At 38.2% G+C, this 22,907-nt stretch overlaps 2 protein-coding genes across 3 annotated transcripts in view; one reads left to right on the top strand and one right to left on the bottom strand.

Annotated features, from left to right (window-relative positions):
• The window catches only part of LOC114656573 (fibrinogen-like protein 1-like protein), an 80,543-nt gene that overhangs the window by 37,103 nt on the left and 20,533 nt on the right, over positions 1 to 22,907 (top strand). The window contains exon 4 of one of the 2 annotated variants that reach the window (XR_007935686.1): positions 10,205 to 10,456. The exons of the other annotated variant lie outside the window; for it this stretch is intronic. The gene's annotated coding sequence lies outside the window, so the exon portion shown is untranslated. Of the gene's footprint in view, positions 1 to 10,204; positions 10,457 to 22,907 lie in introns of those variants that run through there. 2 annotated transcript variants of the gene reach the window in all.
• Positions 1 to 22,907, bottom strand: part of LOC114656574 (fibrinogen-like protein 1-like protein) — a 37,983-nt gene that overhangs the window by 9,851 nt on the left and 5,225 nt on the right. The window lies entirely within an intron of this gene.

Below are 22,907 nucleotides of genomic sequence, written 5' to 3'. Positions count from 1 at the left end.
TAAAATGGGCTGTGCACGCAGGACTCCCTTCAGTCATCACAAAGGTGAGAGAATTCTACATGGAGGAATGAGGAACACTTTGTTCCAGCTGATGTTAGAGGCAGGAAATGTCTACTTGAAGGGGGCAATACTAGCTATAATGTGAATTTCCCATTGGGATTAATAAAGTATCTATCTATCTATCTATCTATCTATCTATCTATCTATCTATCTATCTATCTATCTATCTATCTATCTATCTATCTATCTATCTATCTATCTATCTATCTATCTATCTAATAGTCAAGGGTGGACTTACTTTTTCCACAGACAGAAATTACATACCGTACTTGTTCATTATTGGAAAGTCAAATTTTCATTGTCTTTCAATCATATTACCTTTATCTAAAGATGCTGTTTAAATAAAGATCAAGTTTTGATATGTTACTATGAATTTAAAATGAAGAAAACATTTGATGTGGTGTACTTACCTTTTGACATGACTATATGTCCAAAGAGAGATGGCAAAGGCATGTTTTGAATCTTTCACAATTCCACCGAGTAAAACACTGAGAAGAATAATACTATAACAGAGAAATGAAGTATGCTCTTTATTCTCATTAGTTGGCACATCTGAAATAAAACAACAAATATTTTCTTGCCATATCATTTCCAACAGAGGAGGCAACTTTGTGTTGATTCTGGAGATGATGTAGTAAATGTTTACTCTATTACTGTAAAAATGAAGTTTCTTAGAAAATAGAACAGATAATCCGTAGAAGTTCCCAAAACTCAGGAGTCTCCCACACCTGCTTTCTCAGTATAAACACCCATGTTTAATATTACATTTCGAAACACAAATGTTGTACATCCTTTTTTATCACACATTTCTCTGTTTGCATCTGTTAGAGTTATCAAATTATTTACAACTGTTTTGTTAATACAATACAGATGACAAGCCTAATCCTTCTGTGAGTTTGTGCCAAACAGTACAGGACATCCTGATTTAAAGCAAAATATTATAGGACAAATGGTGAATGAGGCTTCTTCATGCTAATTAGCACTCACCCCTACTAGAAAAAAACCTTATTTCCAACTGGTAAGATTTTATTAGCCAGTAAGGTGTATATTTTGTATTAAAAATTATATATATATATATATATATATATATATATATATATATATATATATGCTCAAAAAAATTAAAGGAACTCTTTGAAAACACATCAGATCTCAATGGGAAGAAAACCCTGCTGGATATCAATAAAGTGAAAAAATGATGCAGCAGGCTGGTACATTTTGCCGAAATTTCATTGCAGCAACTCAGAATCGTACTCAGTAGTTTGTATGTCCCCCACGTGCTTGTATGCATGCCTCACAACATCTGGGGGGCCTGCTCTTAATGAGATGACGGATGGTGTCCTGGGGGATCTCCTCCCAGATCTGGACTAGGGCATCACTGAGCTCCTGCACAGTCTGTGGTGCAACCTGACGTCAGATGGACCAACACACAATGTCCCAGAGGTGTTCTATGGGATTTAGGTCTGGCGAGCGTGGGGGCCAATCAATGGTGTCAATTCCTTCATCCTCCAGGAACTGCCTGCATACTCTCGCCACATGAGGCCAGGCATTGTCATGCACCAGGAGGAGCCCAGGACCCACTGCACCAGCACAGGGTCTGACAATGGGTCCAAGGAAACCAGTCATGCTGAATGATGTTACAGGCAGCATAACGTTCTCCACGGCTTCTCCACAGACCCTTTCACGACTGTCAAATGTGCTCAGGGTGAACCTGCTCTCATCTGTGATAAGCACAGGGCGCCATTGGTGGACCTGCCAATTCTGATATTCTTTGGGAAATGCCAATCAAGCTCTGTGGTGCCGGGCATTGAGCACGGGTCCCACTAGAGGACGTTGGGCCTTCAGGCCACCCTCATTAAGTCTGATTCTGATTATTTGGTCAGAGACATTCACAACAGTGGCCTGCTGGAGGTCATTTTGTAGGGCTCTGGCAGTGCTCATCCTGTTCCTCCTTGCCCAAAGTGATCAGATACCAGTCCTGCTGATAGGTTAAGGTCCTTCTATGGCCCTGTGCAACTCTCCTAGAGTAACTGCCTGTCTCCTGGAATCTCCTTCATGCCCTTGAGACTGTGCTGGGAGACACACCAAACTTTCTGGCAATGGCACGTATTGATGTGCCATCCTGGAGAAGCTGGACTACCTGTGCAACCTCTGTATGGTCCAGGCATCGCGCCATGCTACCAGTAGTGACAGTGACCGTAGCCAAATGAAAAACTAGGGAAAAAACAGTCAGAAAAGATGAGGAGAAAAAAATGTCAGTGGCCTCCACCTGTTAAAGGATTCCTGTTTTGAGGGTTGTCTCATTGCTGCCCCTCTAGTGTACCTGTTGTTAATTTCATTAAAACCAAAGGAGCTGAAACTGATTAACAACCCCCTCTGCTACTTAACTGGCCTTATCAATATCCCAGAGGTCTCATTGACTTGATGCTATACTCTGATTAAAAAGTGTTCCTATAATGTTTTTGAGCAGTATACAGGTATATATATATATATATATATATATATATATATATATATATATATATATATATATATATATATATATATATATATATATATAGTGATATACGGCCGGCCATTCATTCCGGCCAATACCCCCAGGCCGCCAGATGCAGCCCTTCCTACAACATGGAGGTGCATAGAGTATTGGTAAGCTACATAGTTAATATAGCAGTTGCAATCCATAAAAAGACATCCTTGCTATATGATGTTTTCATTTTGGTTATGCTTTTTCCGTTTACTTCATTGAGAAGTAACTAGTCATATATACAGTGGGTACGGAAAGTATTCAGACCCCCTTCAATTTTTCACTCTTTGTCATATTGCAGCCATTTGCTAAAATCATTTAAATTAATTTTTTCCTTCATTAATGTACACACAGCACCCCATATTGACAGACAAAAAAAAGAATTTTTGAAATTGTTGCAGATTTATTAAAAAAGAAAAACTGAAATATCACATGGTCCTAAGTATTCAGACCCTTTGCTCAGTATTTAGTAGAAGCACCCTTTTGAGCTAATACAGCCATGAGTCTTCTTGGGAAAGATGCAACAAGTTTTTTACACCTGGATTTGGGGATCCTCTGCCATTCCTCCTTGCAGATCCTCTCCAGTTCTGTCAGGTTGGATGGTAAACGTTGGTGGACAGCCATTTTTAGGTCTCTCCAGAGATGCTCAATTTGGTTTAAGTCAGGGCTCTGGCTGGGCCATTCAAGAACAGTCACAGAGTTGTTGTGAAGCCACTCCTTCGTTATTTTAGCTGTGTGCTTAGGGTCATTGTCTTGTTGGAAGGTAAACCTTCGGCCCAGTCTGAGGCCTTCGGCCTTAGCACTCTGGAGAAGGTTTTTGTCCAGGATATCCCTATACTTGGCCGCATTCATCTTTCCCTCGATTGCAACCAGTCGTCCTGTCCCTGCAGCTGAAAAACACCCCCACAGCATGATGCTGCCACCGCCATGCTTCACTGTGGGGACTGTATTGGACAAGTGATGAGCAGTGCCTGGTTGTCTCCACACATACCTCAGTGCAAGACACATGACAGCCCGCATGGAGTTTGCTAAAAGACACCTGAAGGACTCTGAGATGGTGAGAAATAAGATTCTCTGGTCTGATGAGAGCAAGATAGAACTGTTTGGCCTTTATTCTAAGTGGTATGTGTGGAGTGGTATTTTCCATAGACCCTGTCTTGGATCTGTTTGGAATGTTGGTCATCCCATTGTTTATGTTTCCTTGGAAATGCACTAACAAATCTGGAAAGCTCTCAGACACCGATATATTTATTCTGAACACATGTGAAACCCCTCAGCTGCACTCACATGGACTTGATTCCACCCAACTGTGAAAATTGGTGTGGAATTTAGTTGTATCCAATGAGGAGGTAAATACTTGTACAATCAATTTTATGTTTTTCACTTATAATTAATTTTGAGAAATGTCTGCATTTTTTTCACATTTACATTATGGAGTAATTGGTGTTCAAGAATGGCAAAAAATATCAGTGAACTCCATTATGGTTCCATGCTCTGACACAACTGTAGAAAAGGAGGTGAATATTTAAAAAAAATGTTTTATTTAATTTGTACAAATACTTTAACTGTAGAAATCAATTGTTTAGTTTTTTACAGTTATGGCAAATGTATGTTGTTGGTGACTTGCTAATGGTTACACAGCATGGTAGACCAAAAAACTGAAGCAGACATGTTATAATTTAAAGCCCAGTGCCTTGGCAGCTAGGCCACATTGTCAGCCTGTGTAAAGTAAATGTGCCTTACCATGAAGAGTTACCTCACCCAAAAGTTACAGTTAATAATAATAATAATAATAATAATACATTTTATTTATATAGCGCCTTTCCCATGCTCAAGGCACTTACAGAATATAATAAAGAACGGCAGAATATACAGTATATAGCATTGTACAAACCAGATAAATAAATAAAGAAGATTAAGACAGTAAATTCTGAAAAAAAACAGACAACATAATTGATGGTCTAACACACACACATACAGGTTACATTAGCATCTTGGTAATAAAGTCAAGTAGAGCTAAAAGTCTTCCTGAACAGATGAGTTTTGAGTTGTTTTTTTAAAGAATTCATGGAGTTACAAGGTTATTCTGGGAACCTTGAATTCCAGAGTGTTTTTCCATTTTATTGAGCATCATTTCTCGTACAATACGATTGTTAATATTTGTTTTTACATTTGCTGCTCCTAATAAAGTTTATAATTATATGATAAGATTTGTTGATTCAACGGGCTGGTGCCTGAACTAAGGCCAAAACAAGTTACCATAATGTGAGGACTGTTTCTGAGTTCTCTATATAATCGGAATAAATGTGTTGATCATAAGAGAAGCACTACAGCTGAGCTGAGATGGGTATGTCAAACTGACATTTGACTTAATTTGTAGTCTTCTTTAAGATATTGTTTGTTCACTTCAACATGTGTAATTGCAAGGGGAGCTATCATAAGTCTATGAATCTGAAATAAATAGGTTGAGAAGAGGACATTTATCATATAACGTTCAGAGAAGACAGATCAGACTATGCCAGTTAGGGTTGGGCAGTAAAGACTGTAGACACTGTTTCAGTTAGGTAAAGCATCTGTTGTCTGAGGACAATGGGACAGTGCCCGTTGCCGCATTGGCAAGTCACTTAAGGACTTGGAACCGTTTGAAATTTATTGATCAGTTATAGCCTATTAATTGTGACCAAAGCAGTAATGGGATTTGTAATGGGGTGAAGTGCTATAGTTTCTGGAACATTCAAGAATTTCTAGGCATCACACATTGCAAACACAGGGGGTTATCTTTCAGGAAATTGCAATGTGATTGTTTCTGTATTCCATCCATCCATCCATTTTCCAACCCCACCTTTTAATGAACTATTTGTATTTCCCTAGATGCTGTGATAAATATACTGGCTGTCATTTTACTGACAGCAGTGGCCCACGTCATAGAGTCAGAAGCTCTGCAAGTCAATGTAGCAAATGCCAATCTTCTGCGTGATGACACTATCAAGATTCACAATCTGCGCATTGGAAGAAGCATCAGTGGTAAGCTGAGCCAAAATGATAAATAATAATAATACATTTTATTTATATAGCACCTTTCCCATGCTCAAGGTACTTATAGAATATAAGAAAGAATGGCAGGGTATACAGTATATAGCATTGTACAAACCAGATAAATAAATAAAGAAGATTACGGCAGTGAATTCAGAAAAAAAAAAACAGATAACATAATTGATAGTCTCACACACACACATACAGGTTACATGAGCATCTTGACAGAGAAGTAAACTGAGAGAAGGGTAATAAAGTCAAAGATCACAGAGCTAAAAGCCTTCCTGAACAGATGAGTTTTGAGTTGTTTTTTAAAAGAATTCATGAAATCAAATCAAGAGATATGCTGGTCATCAAGGGAAAAAGCTTACCAGTCCTGATGATCACATCTTATGTTTTAAGCAGTGTATTTAGTTATATAGCTAAGTAAACAAAAGAAAAGCAAAATTACATTTTGGTCTTATATACTCCACCCAAAAATTATTTTTTAAAGTTTATTTGTTAATTACTCTGCATTGTTTGTGGTAGTGGCTGAGAAAAACTTATAATCTTGTTTTCATAGAGACCAGAGATCACAAAATTCCTGATATGATGAACTTAAATGGATACTCAGCTTGAAAAACTGCAAAAAATATGTAAACATCAAAGAAAAAAATTCAGATTACTCATTACAAATTTCTAGGATCCAATTGTAATCTCACAAAGTTCTTAACACTTGTATTTTGATTAAAATACTGTAAAATAAACCACTTCCCAGAAAAATACTCTTATGCATAACAGAGAAGTGCATTCAAACAGAACTGAAGTTTTATAATGAACATAAATGCCATAACTCCTCATCCATTGGTCATGAGGCCTCCATTCTAATAGTTCATTCATTGGCCACCATTGCACTTCATGGGATAACATTACCGTGTGAGGACTGAGAGAAGTGTACAATCAGAGATTTCAAGTTAAACCTTTTGTGCATATCTGAGGTGCTTCAACAAGCAGATGTTCACTTCATTGATGGAGGCTTACAGGTTACTGATAAAAAAATGTCCTGTAGTTGTGGCTTAATGATCAACAAAGGAGAGGAGAGGCAGTTCAAATGCTTGATTGCTTTTGGAATGCATTGCTCGCATGAGCATTTTCCAGAATTGGTTTATTTAGCAATATTTAGCCAAAATTGATGTGTTTTGAGAATGTGTGAGTTTATAGCTGGATTCATGATATTTAGATTATGCAACATGAGTAATTTGAGTTTTTTTTCATATTGTTTGCTGTTGTTCAGCATAGGTCCTCATTCAAGTCCACTCTGTCATTAATTTTGCTACTTTTGTTTTCCATATAAACATGGAGTTAAAATTGTTTTTGGCCATCACTACAATTTGTGATAAGTAACAGATAATATGTTATCATTTTGGATGGATTATGTTTTTAAAATCATAATGTCTCCGCTTCACAACAGCTTTTAAGACAAACATCAATGTAAAGTGGCTGGGATAACAAAAATGCTCTAAAGTCTTTCTTCAAATCAACATTTTATATACTATGCCAGTAACGGTGCACTGCACAATAACGTGCAGTGAATACACTTGACTTGAGCAATTTATAGTTTTCATCCTCTTTCTCTGTACGTTTAGCATTCGTTTGCTCAGAGGTTGATGCGCTTGCTGCTTCCTGAGCAGCTCTTCTTTTCTCCACCCTAGCGGCCCACTTCTTTTCTTCTTTCGTTGGCATCTTTTCTCGTTAAAACTGATTAAGTCAGTGTTTGTGTTGCAATTACTTAGTACATTTTCTTGAAATTTTTACTTAAGCTGGCACTTCAGTCTTCAATCTGCCTCAAGAATGATTTAAGATGTGAAGAGGTAGGGGAAGTGATGGTGAAGGTGATAGGGAATAAGAACGGCACCCATACACATGTGCCGCATGGCCGCCCTGCTGACCACTGCCGAGAAAAGATTCTAAAATAAAATAAAAAGAGGAATAACCTTGGAGGTCTATCATCACTCTAAAAGCGGATAGTAGACGTGACGTAGTATATTTGTACCAAATTTCAAGTCAATAGGTCAAATGGTCTGCAAGCTGCAGGTGATTTAAAATCCTGGACAGACAAACGGACAGCCACGGTACCGTATTATATTAGATGATTAAATGTGAAGATCTGCATGTCCAGTCCCTCAGAGCAATCTGATTGGTCAGTTTGGCTTTGGTGATGTGAAGAAAGAGGAAGTGAGAGTGTGAGATGCATAAGGAGGAGTAAAGGCCCACGCTTAGAGTTTAACCTTCAAAGAGAGAAAGTATGAAACCAAACAGAAGGTGAGAAAGGAGCCTCGAACATAATGACAGAGACTGAGAAGCAGGCTTTACAGGAAGATGCCAGAGATGAGAGGTTCAGACACACATCAATATGGAGGAAAAATGCTGAAAGTACACATAGAGCAAGGAATGGCAAATATTTTTAAATTATTCTGTTATTCTATTAGCAGTCTTTGACAGGAACCATGGCTAGTAAAACATAATTCAGAATGACTGTCTCCTAAAATAATCCACATTGAAACTTTTGATTGGTCACAAGACTATAGGGCACAATCTCTTTTCTATAAAGAAAAATCAGTTTCTGCCAGTCATAACTGTTTCTGACTTTTTAAACCTGTGTTGAGACTCATTAAATCTTTTTCATTTTTATTTTTTTTCATGAAAATTGGTTATTCCACATACTTAACACATGTAATTGTTTTTTATCTAACAGATCAAACTTAGAAGCATACATTGACATTTCAATTTCTGGTTACAATAACTCTTGACAAAAAATGTAGCTGTGCAAAGTCACCTTATACTGAACTTAAAGAAAGTCTTCCTTGCTTTGGTACTTAATTTCTAGACATTGTGCTTAAACAGTAGCTGATCAGTCACATAACCTCTCATCAAAGAAAAAGGCAATCTATGAAATCATTAGTTCAAAAACAGAACAAAATGCTTCATTTACAAATAAAATGTCATTTTAGGTAAGAAACATAGTAATTTGTGGTGAGGTAGTTATGTTATTAATCGTAGCCCCAGAGAGTTACAAAGTGTTTCAGGTTGATTAGCATATGCCAGTAAGAATTTTACTGTATTGCAGAGGGGCAGCTGCAGTTACAAGCAGGTTTGAATTTTCAGAGAAAGTCGTGTTCCCTAAATTAAAGTAACTGCCTCTTACCTGATGTTATTATTGGCCATTCTCATTTTGAACTGCTAGAAAAAAGAGATACACAGCCCATGCTGAGGCAGGACAGGAGGATGCAGCCAGTATTTTCATGATAAAAGTCACATAATCATTGATTGTAAAACAAGTAGGATTGGGTGTTGAAAGATTGTTTTATACCTAAATGTGTTTCTACTTTATAATATTCTTGTCTAACTCTTGCTGCAAAGGATGAAGTTCTTTTGGAGGTTTACTAATTATAGCAGTGAGTGACCTTTGCATAAAGACAGAGGGAGAGCTGGAAGTTGGATTTTGGTCATATTTTGGTCCTATTGCCTAAAGGTTCTCATTTCTGCAGAAACATGACTGAGGACCTAAAATGCTGTTTTCCAGATTTTACATGTAATGTTCAAATACATGCATGCAAAGCAAGGTACTGTAGTTATTCTGCCTTGTATTAATGCCCCTTACCTAGGTGTCTTTTGGTTATTTTTTAAGCCCTGTCATTTACAAGAAGATTGACTTTTCTTGTGTTTTTACCCCATTCTTGTGTTCTCTGGATTTTTCCTTTTTTCCTGTATATTTTATATGTTGGCCATTTCACCTGCATATGCTTCAGTCTTCATGTTTTCCTTTCCTTTTCTTGGAAAATTTCATGTTTTTCTTTTCAGACTGAGGACAAAACTGAAGGTCTTTTCACAACTTTCTTTACAGTTTATCCCAACGATTGTGGTGATTATCCTCCCAGTTACCCTGACGGGGTTTATGTAATCCAGCCTAGAAATTCACATCCCCTCGTGGTCTACTGTATAACTATGGACAATCTGAAGTGGACAGTGATCCAGAAAAACTCCATTTCTTCAGAGATTGAGTGGAGGGAATCCTGGACTACTTATAAGTATGGGTTTGGCAATATTGAGGAAGATCACTGGCTGGGAAATGAATACATCCACAAACTAACCACCCAGCGTGCATACAAGGCACGAATTTTGCTTAATGTCACAAAGACTGATGTCAGGTATGCCGACTATGACACTTTCAGCTTGGATGAGGAGTCAAGAGGCTATGCGCTGCGACTTGGACAGTACTCTGGAACGGCTCCAGATTATATGATTGAAGGTGGTCATGACAATATGAAGTTCTCCACTAAGGACAAAGACCATGGTAGCTGTGCCACTTCTTACCTTGGCGGCTGGTGGTATAACAATTGCATTAATGTACAGCTCAATGGGAAGGGCTACATTTACTGGAACACCCTTTGCCAAGGTGATTGTGCAGCCTCACTCATAATGATCAGACCTTCAGAAATTTGTCAAGAGTGACCTTAAATCTGACTGCCATATTTGCATCAGTTTAATTTTATTAGTGCTGGGGCTTGTATAGATGTGGCTGTTTAAAATAATATTATCTGTAAGGTTTGCAATAAAACAGTAAATAACTTTTAAATAGGTGTGTAATGCGCTAGAAATCAGGGTTTTAAACAAAATGACTTTTATGTGTTGCTTAGTGTATTGGGCTAAATCAGTGTTTTAAAGAAAATAGCAAATTCTCTGGAAAATTCTGTTATGTACAGGTTATTGTTGATGGCTGTCTGCAGGACCTAAATATTTACCTGTCTTGCAAAAGAGGCACCTGCCTCTAATAATCAGACTGCTTTGATTAGTGACACAGAACTGCCTGCTTCCTTTGAAAATTAATGACTTCTGTGAACATTGATTTCTGATCAGGTATTCTTATACTATTGTTTAACCAGAGTAAATGTGTTTTTTTCTGCAGAGGCATGTACCATTGTTTAACTGATCGTCATGTTGACCTATGCAGAAATTGAAGCATTTATAGATCTCTGGGTAAATGGGAATAAAGTAGAACAAAGAAGTATGATCTGAGACTCTTGATTGCTGCCTACTTCTTTTATGCTTTTGATGCCATATCGCTGTGGCTACACCTAGTAGCAGCAGTGGCTTGCACCTGGCCCAGGTTCCCCTAGGCTTGAGGCCTGGGAACAGGTGCTTACAAAAATAAAGTCCTCTGTCTTCTAATCCTGAATTTTTTTTTAATTTATGTAGTGGAAAGAAAGAAGTGGTTGCTCACACATTTACCATAATAATGTGTTTTTAGTAGGCAATAATAAAATAAGTAAATTTCATCTGAAAACATAACAAATATGGTACAGTGCTAGATATAAATGCATGCACTAACTCAGCATCTGACAAGGCCATTGTTACGTGCATGCCTGAAATAGTTTCTTTTAATTTTTCTGGTTGGCTTGAAGCAGTGCAGGGTTGGATGCACATTAACAATTGGCAGGGCACCTTCATGAAGTTGAGCTCAAAGAGATGGTGCGCGAGAGTTCAGGTGGCTGCTGAGCTTCGCAAGTATTTCAGCCCAGAGGAAACTGTTGCCACGTAGATGTCGGGAGGAAAAAGAGAAAGTAAGTTACAGCAGGTGTGGTGAAAAATTTGGACAACTGTCAAAATGACCTCTGTGCTTTATGTGCATGCGTAAAGCTTTCAACAGTATCATCGTGAGCAGGAGTCTAATCACGCGTTTACAGAATAGAAAAAGGCAGATTTTCGTAAAATAACTGCAGAGACACTAATTTAAGCATTACAGTTCAAATTAGCAGTCTTCAGAACTGGTAACAGGTCATCTTGTCATTAAATGAAAACATCAGAAAAGTTAAAGTGATCCTTAAAAAAGGTGATCAGCTTTATGATCATTCGCAGGCGGAGTGATTATAAGCAGTCAACGGCAACCAGAGCGCATCTTGTACCAATTAAACATCAGTGAACTAACTTAATAAATACATGTAAATGTGTCCATACTGCTATATCCATGACAATTACAGGGGCCCGATTGGAGTGCATATCAAATACCACACTCCATTGGTGTAGATAAGTAAGTGTGCCAAGTTTACCAGAGGATAAAATTAGTGTACCCGCAATTGGACCAGGAAAAAGTCACATACAATCAAAGTGTAAGTACAAATAAGAAGCTGGCTATGAGCTAGTACAGTAAGCTGCGAGGAAGTCAGCTAACATTTCCTTTTACTGCACAGTAGTGCAGTGCTTAGCGCTGCTGCTTCGTGGATCCAAAGAGAGGGGCTTGAATGCGTAGCCTGCTTTTATAAACTTGCCAATATCCATTTCTATGGGGTGTAACTGTGTACGTAGCATCAAACTGTTATGCGATATGTCCTGATCACAGAAAATGATGCACAGTCACACATGATGGTGCTCATCTGAATGTAAGCGGCACACAGGCAATATTAACTGGTGCGACCTTAAAGCACCTGGTGCGCAGGCATTGGTAAGTGGTGGGCAGGTGACAGCAAGTAGAGGGTACGAGATTGTTTCCCAGCAAAAAAAAAATGATACCAAGCCATCTCTGGTGCCCCATTAACAAATGCCTTTTCCACCGAAACTACTATTTTCATAGTTAATTTTTCTGTAAATAGCATTATAATTTATAAACTTACAGTATTTATGCTTCAAATATTAATTTTCTTTTACTGAAAAAGTACAGAAATTAAATGTTTATGGGAATCGCAACAATTAAACAATGATCATAAAAATACAATTCTCCATACAGGTTAGGCTTTTAATCTTTAAAGAGGTTTATTTTCACAAATTCTTTTCATTTTTTTTTTTTTTGCTTTTCAGCATTTAAAAGCATCCAAAGTGGTGTTTCTTATTAATAAAAAAAACAACAGCAATAAAACAAACATTTTCAAAACCCATGTGGGATCATGAAAGTTTGATTTCTGTTAAAGTCTCTCCAAGTCACAATTCTATGCTTTAGGGATGTGTATTTGTCACAGTGTCTTTTTCTTATTCACAAAATAAAGAAGCATATAAAGTGGAATGTATGACAAAATTTACAACTGAAGAGGGTCCATGAAACTAAGACTGTGAAAAGATTAATTAACACAAATAAATACAATTATTTAATAATACCTCTGTTCATTATCCATCCATCCATTTTCCAACTCGCTGAATCCGAACACAGGGTCACGGGGGTCTGCTGGAGCCAATCCCAGCCAACACAGGGCACAAGGCAGGAACCAATCCCGGGCAGGGTGCCATCCCACCGCAGGACACACACAAACACACCCACACACCAAGCACACACTAGGGCCAATTTAGAATCGGCAATCCACCTAACCTGCATGTCTTTGGACTGTGGGAGGAAACCGGAGCGCCCGGAGGAAACCCACGCAGACACGGGGAGAACATGTTTACAGTCTGCCTTGTCTCAATAGACTGTTAAACCTATGCAACAGTTGACCACTGCAAGCCTATCACTCTATTTAAAGATTTGATTTCGATTGTCCAGTGTCTATAGCAAGCATTTCACAGGTCAATCAACACAATCAACCCTTGTCTTTGTACAGTGAGTATCTACTACTTCTTTATTGCTTGATAAGGTGGCCCGTGAATGATTGTTAATAACTGAACAGGACCATCTGCTATAGGAGCACTTGTGACCACAGTTAAGAATCACCCTCACATAAGGGAACATGCACAATACAACCATGAGTTCTGCGTACTGAACATACCTTTTCAATATTTGGTACAGACAAAAGACATTTATTACCTTCTGGAGCCCAAGGGCATTATCATCCAATCTTGCAGAGGAGGTAAGGAATGCTACTTTGTCTAGTTTAAAAAAAATAAGGCAGATAAAATGTATAATAACTGCGTCTGCTTCTTTTTTTAAATAGCCACATGGTATGTTGTACAAAAAGTGTTGTAACCAGAACTTCTTTTCACAATATTTTCTGCTGTAACATTTAAAGCTAAATGAGCTACCAAAATGAGTATTAAAAAATAATAAAAAATAAGCCAAGTTTAATGATATTGCATTTTAGTAAGATAACATATATATAAAGTGGCATCATCTTGATGATTGTACCAAGTAATCGTACAAAACCTCAGAAATTAGAAGGGTATCCCTGGTTCCTCCCTATAGATAGTCAGACTATAGATAATTCATTTTTATGGACCTTTTTCATAAGCCAGTAGTTAGCTCTGTTTGTTTTCCATCTGTAACAACAGATCAGCAGCTCAGTGCATTGTTTGAGTAAACTGTACTGTAGGATGTGTATGTTCTACAGATGGAACATGACTCCAAAATTGTGACTGTTTGCGGCCATTAAAGACCCACCCGTGGGCTGATAGCTCATTTCTAATTTCTCATTGCTTCTCTGTTTGACTTTTAAAGTGTTATATGGCTTGTCAAATGGTTTTGTATGAGTTAGTGACTCCTTGCCACCTGTTGGTGACGATGGATTGAAAAAAACATACAAAGAAAAAGACTTCATTTGTCTCTGTGCCAGCACCTCAGGCAAGAATTTTGTCATTGTACATCACATTACTTATTTTAAGTTATTAATGAACCATTTAAAATAGCAGTTACTTTTTTATTCAAATGTTTTTGTTACTGTGAACAATCATTCAATGATTTACATATACCCTTAACTAACTGTAATGTCTTTTTGTATACAGCAATTCTAAAATATTTTAGCAAGCTGTAGTTCATAGCTCACAAATTTTCATTACCCAAGCACAGTCTCACAAGGAAAAAATGTCACATGTATCTGCTTGGTAAGAGTGCATCGCTCTGAAATGGTTGAGGGTAGAGTGACATACTATTGTTCGTCTTAGTAGATGACTTTTCTTCTTTTTGATTTTTTTCTTCTACATTGCTCTTCTAGTACATGGCTTTTCTTTATTTCAAAACTCTGTTTCATATTTATGGTGACTTGTAACCTTCCTGATACAGAATTTTTGCAGATATCCATCTGTTTACTGACCCTACACAGTCCTGGCAAATTGAGAACAAGGAATATACAGAACCAGTCTGTCACATGGACCCTTTAACACACAGGCACACTAATATCATTGGGCCCGTTTAATATTGACAGCATGTCTCTGCACTGTGGAAAATAAGCAAACCCCCAAGATTAATCTTATGAAAACATGGGGGAGAGCATGCAAAGTCCACCTCGGTCAGGAATCGACCCAGAGCTGTGCTACAGGTTACCTTATGCTACAGTATATTTGTGTCAACCACTGTTAGTGTACACAGACAGAGGCCATCTCATAACTAAATTATTGATTTCTTACATAACTATGTGTACCTAAGACAAATAACCATTTCAAATCAAAGCGAGTATAAATTTATGCATGTTATGAATTTAGTGTTTTTCTTTAGTTTTGTGCTGACCTCTCAAATTATTTAATTTTAGCTTTCATAAAGAAACTAAGTATGTCATTTTTTCTTGGTGTGTTTTATTGGTTTTGCGGAGTAAGGGTCTCAGGTTGTAGAGGGTAAATTGGTGTGGCTTTGATGGAAGCACTTCTTTCACTTGTTGAGTAGGCAGCTGAGAACTGTTAAATTTTATTTCAGGACCACCAGCAAAGCTGTATTATACAAAATGGATGTTACATTTCCTGACTCTCATCTTATTACAAAATGTGATGGCAAAACCTTAGAATGAAGCCCTGTGTTATTTTGCCATTCATTTCTTGGTGATTGTTAGCTGTATACTTTGAGGAGCTCATGGCTTTTTAGTCTTCTTTAAAGCTGGAGAGTTGAAGTTTACTCTTGTGCTTCTACTACAGATACAGTGTCATGGAGACATCCTCACGAAGGGTCATTACTTAGCCAAAGAATAGTGGAGGTTTTCCGCCAAGATGCTTGCCATGATCACATTGAAGAACTGTTCAGAAAGGTGAGTTTGCATTATGTAAATCATAGTTGATAATTATTGCTGGTGTTGAAGTCCAAATTATAAATAAAGTATGTATAAAAATTAACAACATAAAGCAAGTCAAGCCCCACTTCAAACTTTGTTAGTAAAGTTTACTGTGGAATTTACTTTGAATATCTGATCAGGACAGTGCAACCAGTACTTTCTAGGATTGTCTTAAGTAAAAGTAACATGAGACCTATAATCAAATCTCTAATCCATTAAAAATATGTCTTCAATAAGCATTGTTTTTTTAAAAACAGTCATTCTAGTTTTATATGTTTCTTGTAACTTTTTTGCTAAATTTTAAACCTTAACTTTCAAGCATGAAAGTTATATTAAAATGCAAATACAGTTTAAAAAATATTATTTTTCAAGTGGTTATGGGGAATTATTATTATTATTATTATTATTATCTATAGCACTTTATGTTCTTGTGTTGAACCAAGTTTTCTTTAATTATTTTTATTATAGTAGGCTTTTTCACAATAATGTTTAGAATTTTAAAAACTGTTTTCAGATAACTGCTGTATATATGTATGTTTTTATCATTTAATTTTGACTGCCATGTGCAAAGAAAGGGATACTTCTATTATATTAAAGCTGTTTTTATTTTTAGAATGAAATATTTTAGAACCTCAATGACCCTAAATTGTAGTTAGTGGATGTGAGGAGGTTATGTATAATTTTAGGATCACAAAGCAGTTGTGAGGCTTTAACTTTGCCTTGTAGTGTTTCATTTTATCAATCGTAGACTAAGGTCCTCCTCTTCTTTGATTTGGAACAAAGTGTGTCCTCCCCTTGATGAATGTGTTGTGCAAATTTAGAGTGGGGATGATGACCAGGAAATTCTGCAAAATTACCTCTCGAAGTGATAGATAAATATCTTGAGAAAGAGTGTGACTTTCATGCATTCTTTTTCTGCAGTTGTGTCTTGGATAAATAGCAGTTGTTTGAAAGCAAGGAAGAACAATGACACTGTCTGTTGATTCAAAAATCTAGATTACTGTCATGGAATGTCTGCTTGATTTGAATAGACTAAAATAATTTCACATGTATGGAAAATTAGGAATTTCAATTGTTTTGTCATTTATTCAGCTGAACAAGAACAGTGACTTGCGGTGAGGTTCATGGCTGGTGAGGCACTGACTCCTTCAGGATGAGATTTACAAATATATGAACCCAAAAGAGTAGCTTCTTTGACCCCTGTTCAGCCCACGTGAAGTTCTCCCTTTCTGCCCAATATGGCCAGGATGTGGTGTGAAGGGCATGTTTCTCCAGCCACCCCATCTCATGGTATTTGATAAGCTTTGCAGAGACAGGATCAGCTTTCTGCTTCTCTTGAATCACTTTCAGTCATGCTTCAGATTTTAGCCTCTGAAATGCCTCTTTCTGTTGTGCATCCCATTTTTCTCACTGAGCCGATCTTTGAGCAGGCGGATATATGATGAAAAGTTAGGTAAAAACTTGCCCAGAGATTTGGCCATACCCATTACTCTCCTCACACCTTCTAGGTGTGATAGCTCTGATTTTGCCTGGATCCAGTGTCAGGCTGTCTACTGCGACACGGTGACCAACAAACAGGAAACTGTCTTTAGCGAACTCACATTTATCATTCGGTGTGAGGCCATCTTCCTTCAGCCTTCATGTTGCTGCCTGTCCTTTCCATACACTAATTGTTGTCGTGGTATACTACTCCTTCACGCCCCTCCACACCTGTGACATATGATGCTGGAAGTGCCCTGGGGCTGACGAAATCAAAATGGTAAACGATTGAAGGCATATCTCCAAAATGGGGTGATGAAAGTTGTCAGCAGTGAGCTCTGCTTGGGCAGTGTGATTTGCCAGAAGATGGAGGTTGCGTCCAGCTTCGTGAGCACCTTTGGCCCCAGCTATCATGGTCACTCCACACCCATTTGTTCAGATGTGTCAGGTCCACTCACAGCTGAATCTTCCCCTGGACTTTGGTCACCACGGCCATGCTAGCACACCCTGGTGTGGTTTGGGTCACTTTCGCAATTACCCTAATGTCTTCCATACATTTAAGTTTTGTGTATGTGGAGACACTGTATTAATGTAAGAGCTTCTATTGCAGGGAAGCCTAATAGAGGCTTAGAAAGTCCATCAACCACATAAATGTTTTGTTCTGTTGTTCTCTTTTTAATACTCTGCTTTCCTTTCAAGCACCCTTTAACTTCCAGTCTGTTATTACTGGCTATGTACAGCATTTTGCTTGGTGGCTGCAAATTCCCGTGCTGTTTGACTGAGAAGATACTGATTGGATTTGCTTTAACCACTGTTCTGGTGTCCGACTTGAAAACAGTCTTTTCTCCATTCAAACATAACAGTTCATTCCACTCATCAGATCCCTCTGAATACACTTGAATACAACTGGCTCCTCTGCAATGTCATGGACACCCCCTGTTGACTTACATTTCTTTACAAAGTTCCCTTTCTTATGACATCTCCTACACTGGGCAGTCCTTCTGGAGACATTTCAGCGAATTTCCACTGCATTCTGGTGGCAGGGTTTTTGTTTTATCTTTAGTTACTTTCTTCTCTCTGGTGTTCTTTTTGTATATTGCCTCAATTTGTCAGGTCACCAGCACCATCCCCTTCAGCATTGCCTGTTGTTTATTTTTCTGCCTCACTCTGTCTCACTCTCGCCATAGTTTTCTCTAACTTCAAGTCTATATCTAGCTGTAAGCTTTCTGATGCAGTGGCATACAGTGTTTGGTATGTGAGAAGAACCTGGAGTGTGTGGAGAAAACATGAGGAGTAAGCGCAGACTCTCCAAAGACAATGATAAGGACAGAGATTTTTGGAGATAGAGGGAAGTGCAATTAAGTGGAGCATTTGCTAAAAATTTTACTTCTATATTTTATTTAGTATATACAGTAGACCCCCGCGAAGTCAGAGTTTGCGGCCTCAGTCATTCACGGATTTTTCCTTAGACTCTAACTGATAATTGTTAGCGGAAACTGCAAATATCCTCCACAATTTTTATGGCTTTTATCGTGGCAATACTGCACTGTAGAGAGACCAGGAAGCAGCTGTAGAGGAAAACACGGCTTGAGATGGTGAAAGTAGCCAACAGAATTTGAAACTGCAACTCCCAGCAGTCACTGCAGTGGCTCTGATTGGTCTTCTGCTGAGGCTGCTGGGGCTGTTGGGGTCAAAGGATGTCAGCGCAGCTTTTAAAAAGGGGGCCGGTGTAATTTGTGTTACAAGTTCCTGTCTGTCTGCCTTCTGTTGGGTTACCTGTACTTATTAATTTTGTCCTGGATCATTTCGTGCATCTGGATTGTCTGCCGTCTGCCTGTGTACATGAGGACTGTAAGTGGATTCATGGCCATCCTGTAAAGAAAGGAGCGCTCCTGAACCCGTCCACCTGTCTTCGCCATTTCAGGAACTAGCGGTAAGACTATCTTTACATTCCCATTCAATGTGCGGATCTCTGGACTATCTATTTTCATCATTACAGTTCATCTGTTGCCATTTTTCATGAACATGATTTACTGTGTGTGTTTTGTTTGTGCTTTGTTGTATTTAATGTATAATCGCCATAAGGGGAACAGGGGTGGTATCGTTGTTTTCATTTATTTCATTTGTTTTCATTACATTCATTACATGCTGTTTGATTACCGGTTTGCTTTGTTTTTGTCTCTCTTTGTGAGTGCGTGCAGGTCGGGCCAAGGCTGGGTGCGTCCCTGGAATCTCCACCATAAAAATAAATAAACCGTCGTCTTCTCGACGGTGTGAATTTTAGCGGCACCGGACCTCTACAGCATTCTCCTTGCTGCTGATTGACTGTGATGCATCTCCAGCTGAGTGTTCTTGTGTTTTCTGTTTTGTTCCTCTTAACCCTTAAACCACCACAACCAATTATAGTCGTTTCCCAGTGCCATTTGCCAGCACGCAGGAGCTGATCAGTCAGTGTCGTACATTCTTAAAAAACGCTGATAGACTACTTTCACATTGCTCCCTTACTTGCTGAGCTTACTTGGGTTCCTCTGTTGCATGATATGCTTCTCACGTGACACTACGCATACTTAAAAGCCTGAACAGCACCTGTCCATTTTGGCTGATTGCTTTGTTTCTCTCTTCTCCCTCAGACATCCTCTGCTCCTGTTGGAGGTCCCGCTCCCGTTGTGCTCCCCTATGATGTTTTTCTATTCTTTAATCGAGAACTAACTACATACTGAGCTCGTTTTACTTCTGAAAAAGACATTTGTTTGAAGTTTTTAAATAAAGTTCCTGTCTCTACAATCTCCTGTGTTTCTGTGCAATTCTGTGACTCAAGCATGATACCCTGCAGCACTGCAGCCTCGCTGTCTCTGGGATTGAGCCGCTGCACTAGACTAGCCTGCCAGCATCAGCGCTTACCTCTGTGTGCTTGAGTGCAGCCAGTTCAAGCGCAGTTGGCTTGGTGATTTATTGAATTTCATCCATTGCGTCAGTTGCACCTTGTACATATTGTTCCAGCAGTTTTTTAAATAGTTGTTACAGTTCATTAGCAGTGTGTAAAATGATTAGTGTTCCAGTAATTGTGATGCTCTTTGCATTAAAAAAAATGTGTTCCATTAAAATTTCACTTTTTCTTTGTGAATTGTGACGTTTACTTAAAGTGCAGCAAAAAAGTATTTGGCATCCAGGGATGCATTAATCCCCAAGTATGTGGCAGTTTAAGGGTTAAAGCCCCAAGATGCCACCAAAACGCCCTGCACCTTCTAAGGCTTCTGGCAATGAAACCGCGCTTGCATGAATTATAGTACATATAGTGGTAATATTGGTATTTTACATTCTAGCACTGCGGGAGACATAGCAGTACAGTATAACAACAACAACAACAACATTTATTTATATAGCACATTTTCATACAAAAAGTAGCTCAAAGTGCTTTACATAACGTATACAGGTTTACCTTTACGTTCTTTATTTTTAGGTAATGTGTTAAGCTGAGTTTGAAATTAAATTAAAGTGTTTTGGGGGCATATTTAGGGTTTAAACTAAAAAATAGACATTTTTTTAATCACATCCAAAATTTGCAGTTTTTCACAATTCGTGGGTGCTCTAGGCACATAACCCCCGCGGATTTTGGGGGTGTACTGCACTGTCAAAAGATTATCTGTTTATAATAGAGACAGGTCTGAGGTTTGATGCATATATCATTTTAATGATAACAATAGACTTCACCTCCTCTTTTTGTGAACCCAGTGTTAAAGGTGACAGAGTAGACAGACAAGTCAGAGACCAAAGGAAAGACTGGGTACCATCCTGGCAGCCCTGTTTAATAATAACGCAAAAGACTGCCAGTAATGGTTCCAAACAAGAGGTATTCTCCCAGGGAGGTGGTCCCCATACGCACATGTGTGACACCAGTCAGTTTAAAGATTGAAATGGGATATTTATGTCACATAATACTTTCAGCCAACTATGTCAATATTATAGTTAGGTTTTTTTGTTTTTTTCTTTTATAATGTTCAGTTTGAACTAGTTAGGCTTGGTTTGGTGAGCAGTTTCCCTGTCTGGCTTGGCTGCTTGGAACCCTTTTGATGGAAACAAATATGTATGGATGGGATACTATTAGTGGAGTGTTTTCCAGAACTGATTCTGTTGATATTTGGGCAGTTTCATGACTTTTAAAGTATTTGCCTAATTTTAATTAAGAAATTTAACATTTCATATCAGAATATTTTATGGAGACAAGACAATATAGCTGCAGACAGACACTCCAAAGTCCCAGACTCTCACTCTAGGAACTGTAAGTTGGTTTTGGAGTGCATAGAACTCAATTTGCCTTACTTTGGATCAATTTTTTTTTTTTATTGTATTTTTGTATTTTTACCATCATAATTTTTGTTTACTGTGCCACTATTTTTTATCCTGTCTCTTTTTGTGAGTCTGTTGTTAGCAAAAACTGACTTTGAGGTCCGGCGATATATTACCAGGTTGTCACTGTTTAATATGGTAGCATGGTAATATGGTAATACGGTAACACTTTTGTAAGATATATCATAACTAATTTTATGATGATGATAATGAGCTTCACAGCCCAAGGAGCAAGATAACCTGACCAGGAAATGAAGTTTAAACAAGGAGCATGGAAAGAGTTGTCTTTTAAACAGGTAAAGGTAAAAACTGGAATGAGCGAATTGCTGCCATCAGAAGCAGAATCCCAAGACAAAAAAAAAACTTGAACCGAAGTAGTTTTGTTTACAATTTTATACATACATTTTTATACCAAACATTTCATGTTGCCTTCTTAAATGCTTTTCACTTCATTACATCACGCAACATGACGATAGCAATCATATGTGAATGATAATTCTGATGAAACCTCAGCCTGCAAATGATGACATAATGGCATTACCATGATAGCAATTAAATAAATCATAACAGAAAATAATGATATGTAGAATGGATCAGAAATGAAAGACTATAACAAAAAATTGATGTCCATTGCAAAACCTTGACAGAAGCTGTCATTCTTTTTAAAGGTTCTTAGTACTGATTCATGCTAGTGTTTTTGGTTATGAATTTTGGCTAACATATTGGGTTTTTTCTGTTTTTGGTTTTGTTTCCTTTGTTCAAGTTTTGTTTTGCTTAAGATTTTCATCTCCTGGTCTACCTGAAACGAAGACTGGACTCCTTTGGTACTATGTCTCTTCGGAGAATCCTTGGGTACCGTTGGTTTGACTTTGTGTCGATTGAGCGGTTGCTCATGGAGTCTCGAATGAGGCACATTACCTGCATTGTGAGGGAGCGTCAGTTACGGCACTATGGCCATGTGGCGCGTTTCCCCGAGGGTGATCCGGCTCATAAGATCCTCATTGTTGGGGACCCGAGTGGCTGGACCAGGCCAAGGGGATGCCCACGTAACACCTGGCTGCAGCAGATAGAGGGTCATTTCCGGAGGGTGGGACTGGACTGCGTGTCTGCCTGGGGGGTTGCAAACTGGGATGCCAAGTTGTTTTGTTGTGTAGTGGGTACGGCAACGCACTGTACCAGTGCATGCTCCCCAACTTGACTTAACTTGGTCTATTAGTAAGGATCTGTTTATTTTTCTCTCACATGCTTTGAATGCTTAATTAGTTAGTTTTCAAAAAAATATTTTAGAGTTAGAAATTACTTTTCTAATTTATTTTTTAGCTTTTGCTCGTTTTAGTTGTGCTACATACAATGTAAGTACTGAAATGAAGGAAAATGGGAGTCAAATAAGTGTGAAGTGGCTTTTTCTAATGATATCTTGCATAAAGTAGCATAATATTATTTCTCCTCAGCAACATGTGACATTAGCTTTAGATTTAGAAGACATTATGTGATTTTTTTGTTGATCTTGTCGCTGCACCATGTCAGATTAC

This window comes from Erpetoichthys calabaricus, chromosome 8, assembly GCF_900747795.2.
Source record: "Erpetoichthys calabaricus chromosome 8, fErpCal1.3, whole genome shotgun sequence".
NCBI lineage: Eukaryota > Metazoa > Chordata > Cladistia > Polypteriformes > Polypteridae > Erpetoichthys > Erpetoichthys calabaricus.
This window is presented reverse-complemented; position numbering and strand designations above follow the sequence as displayed.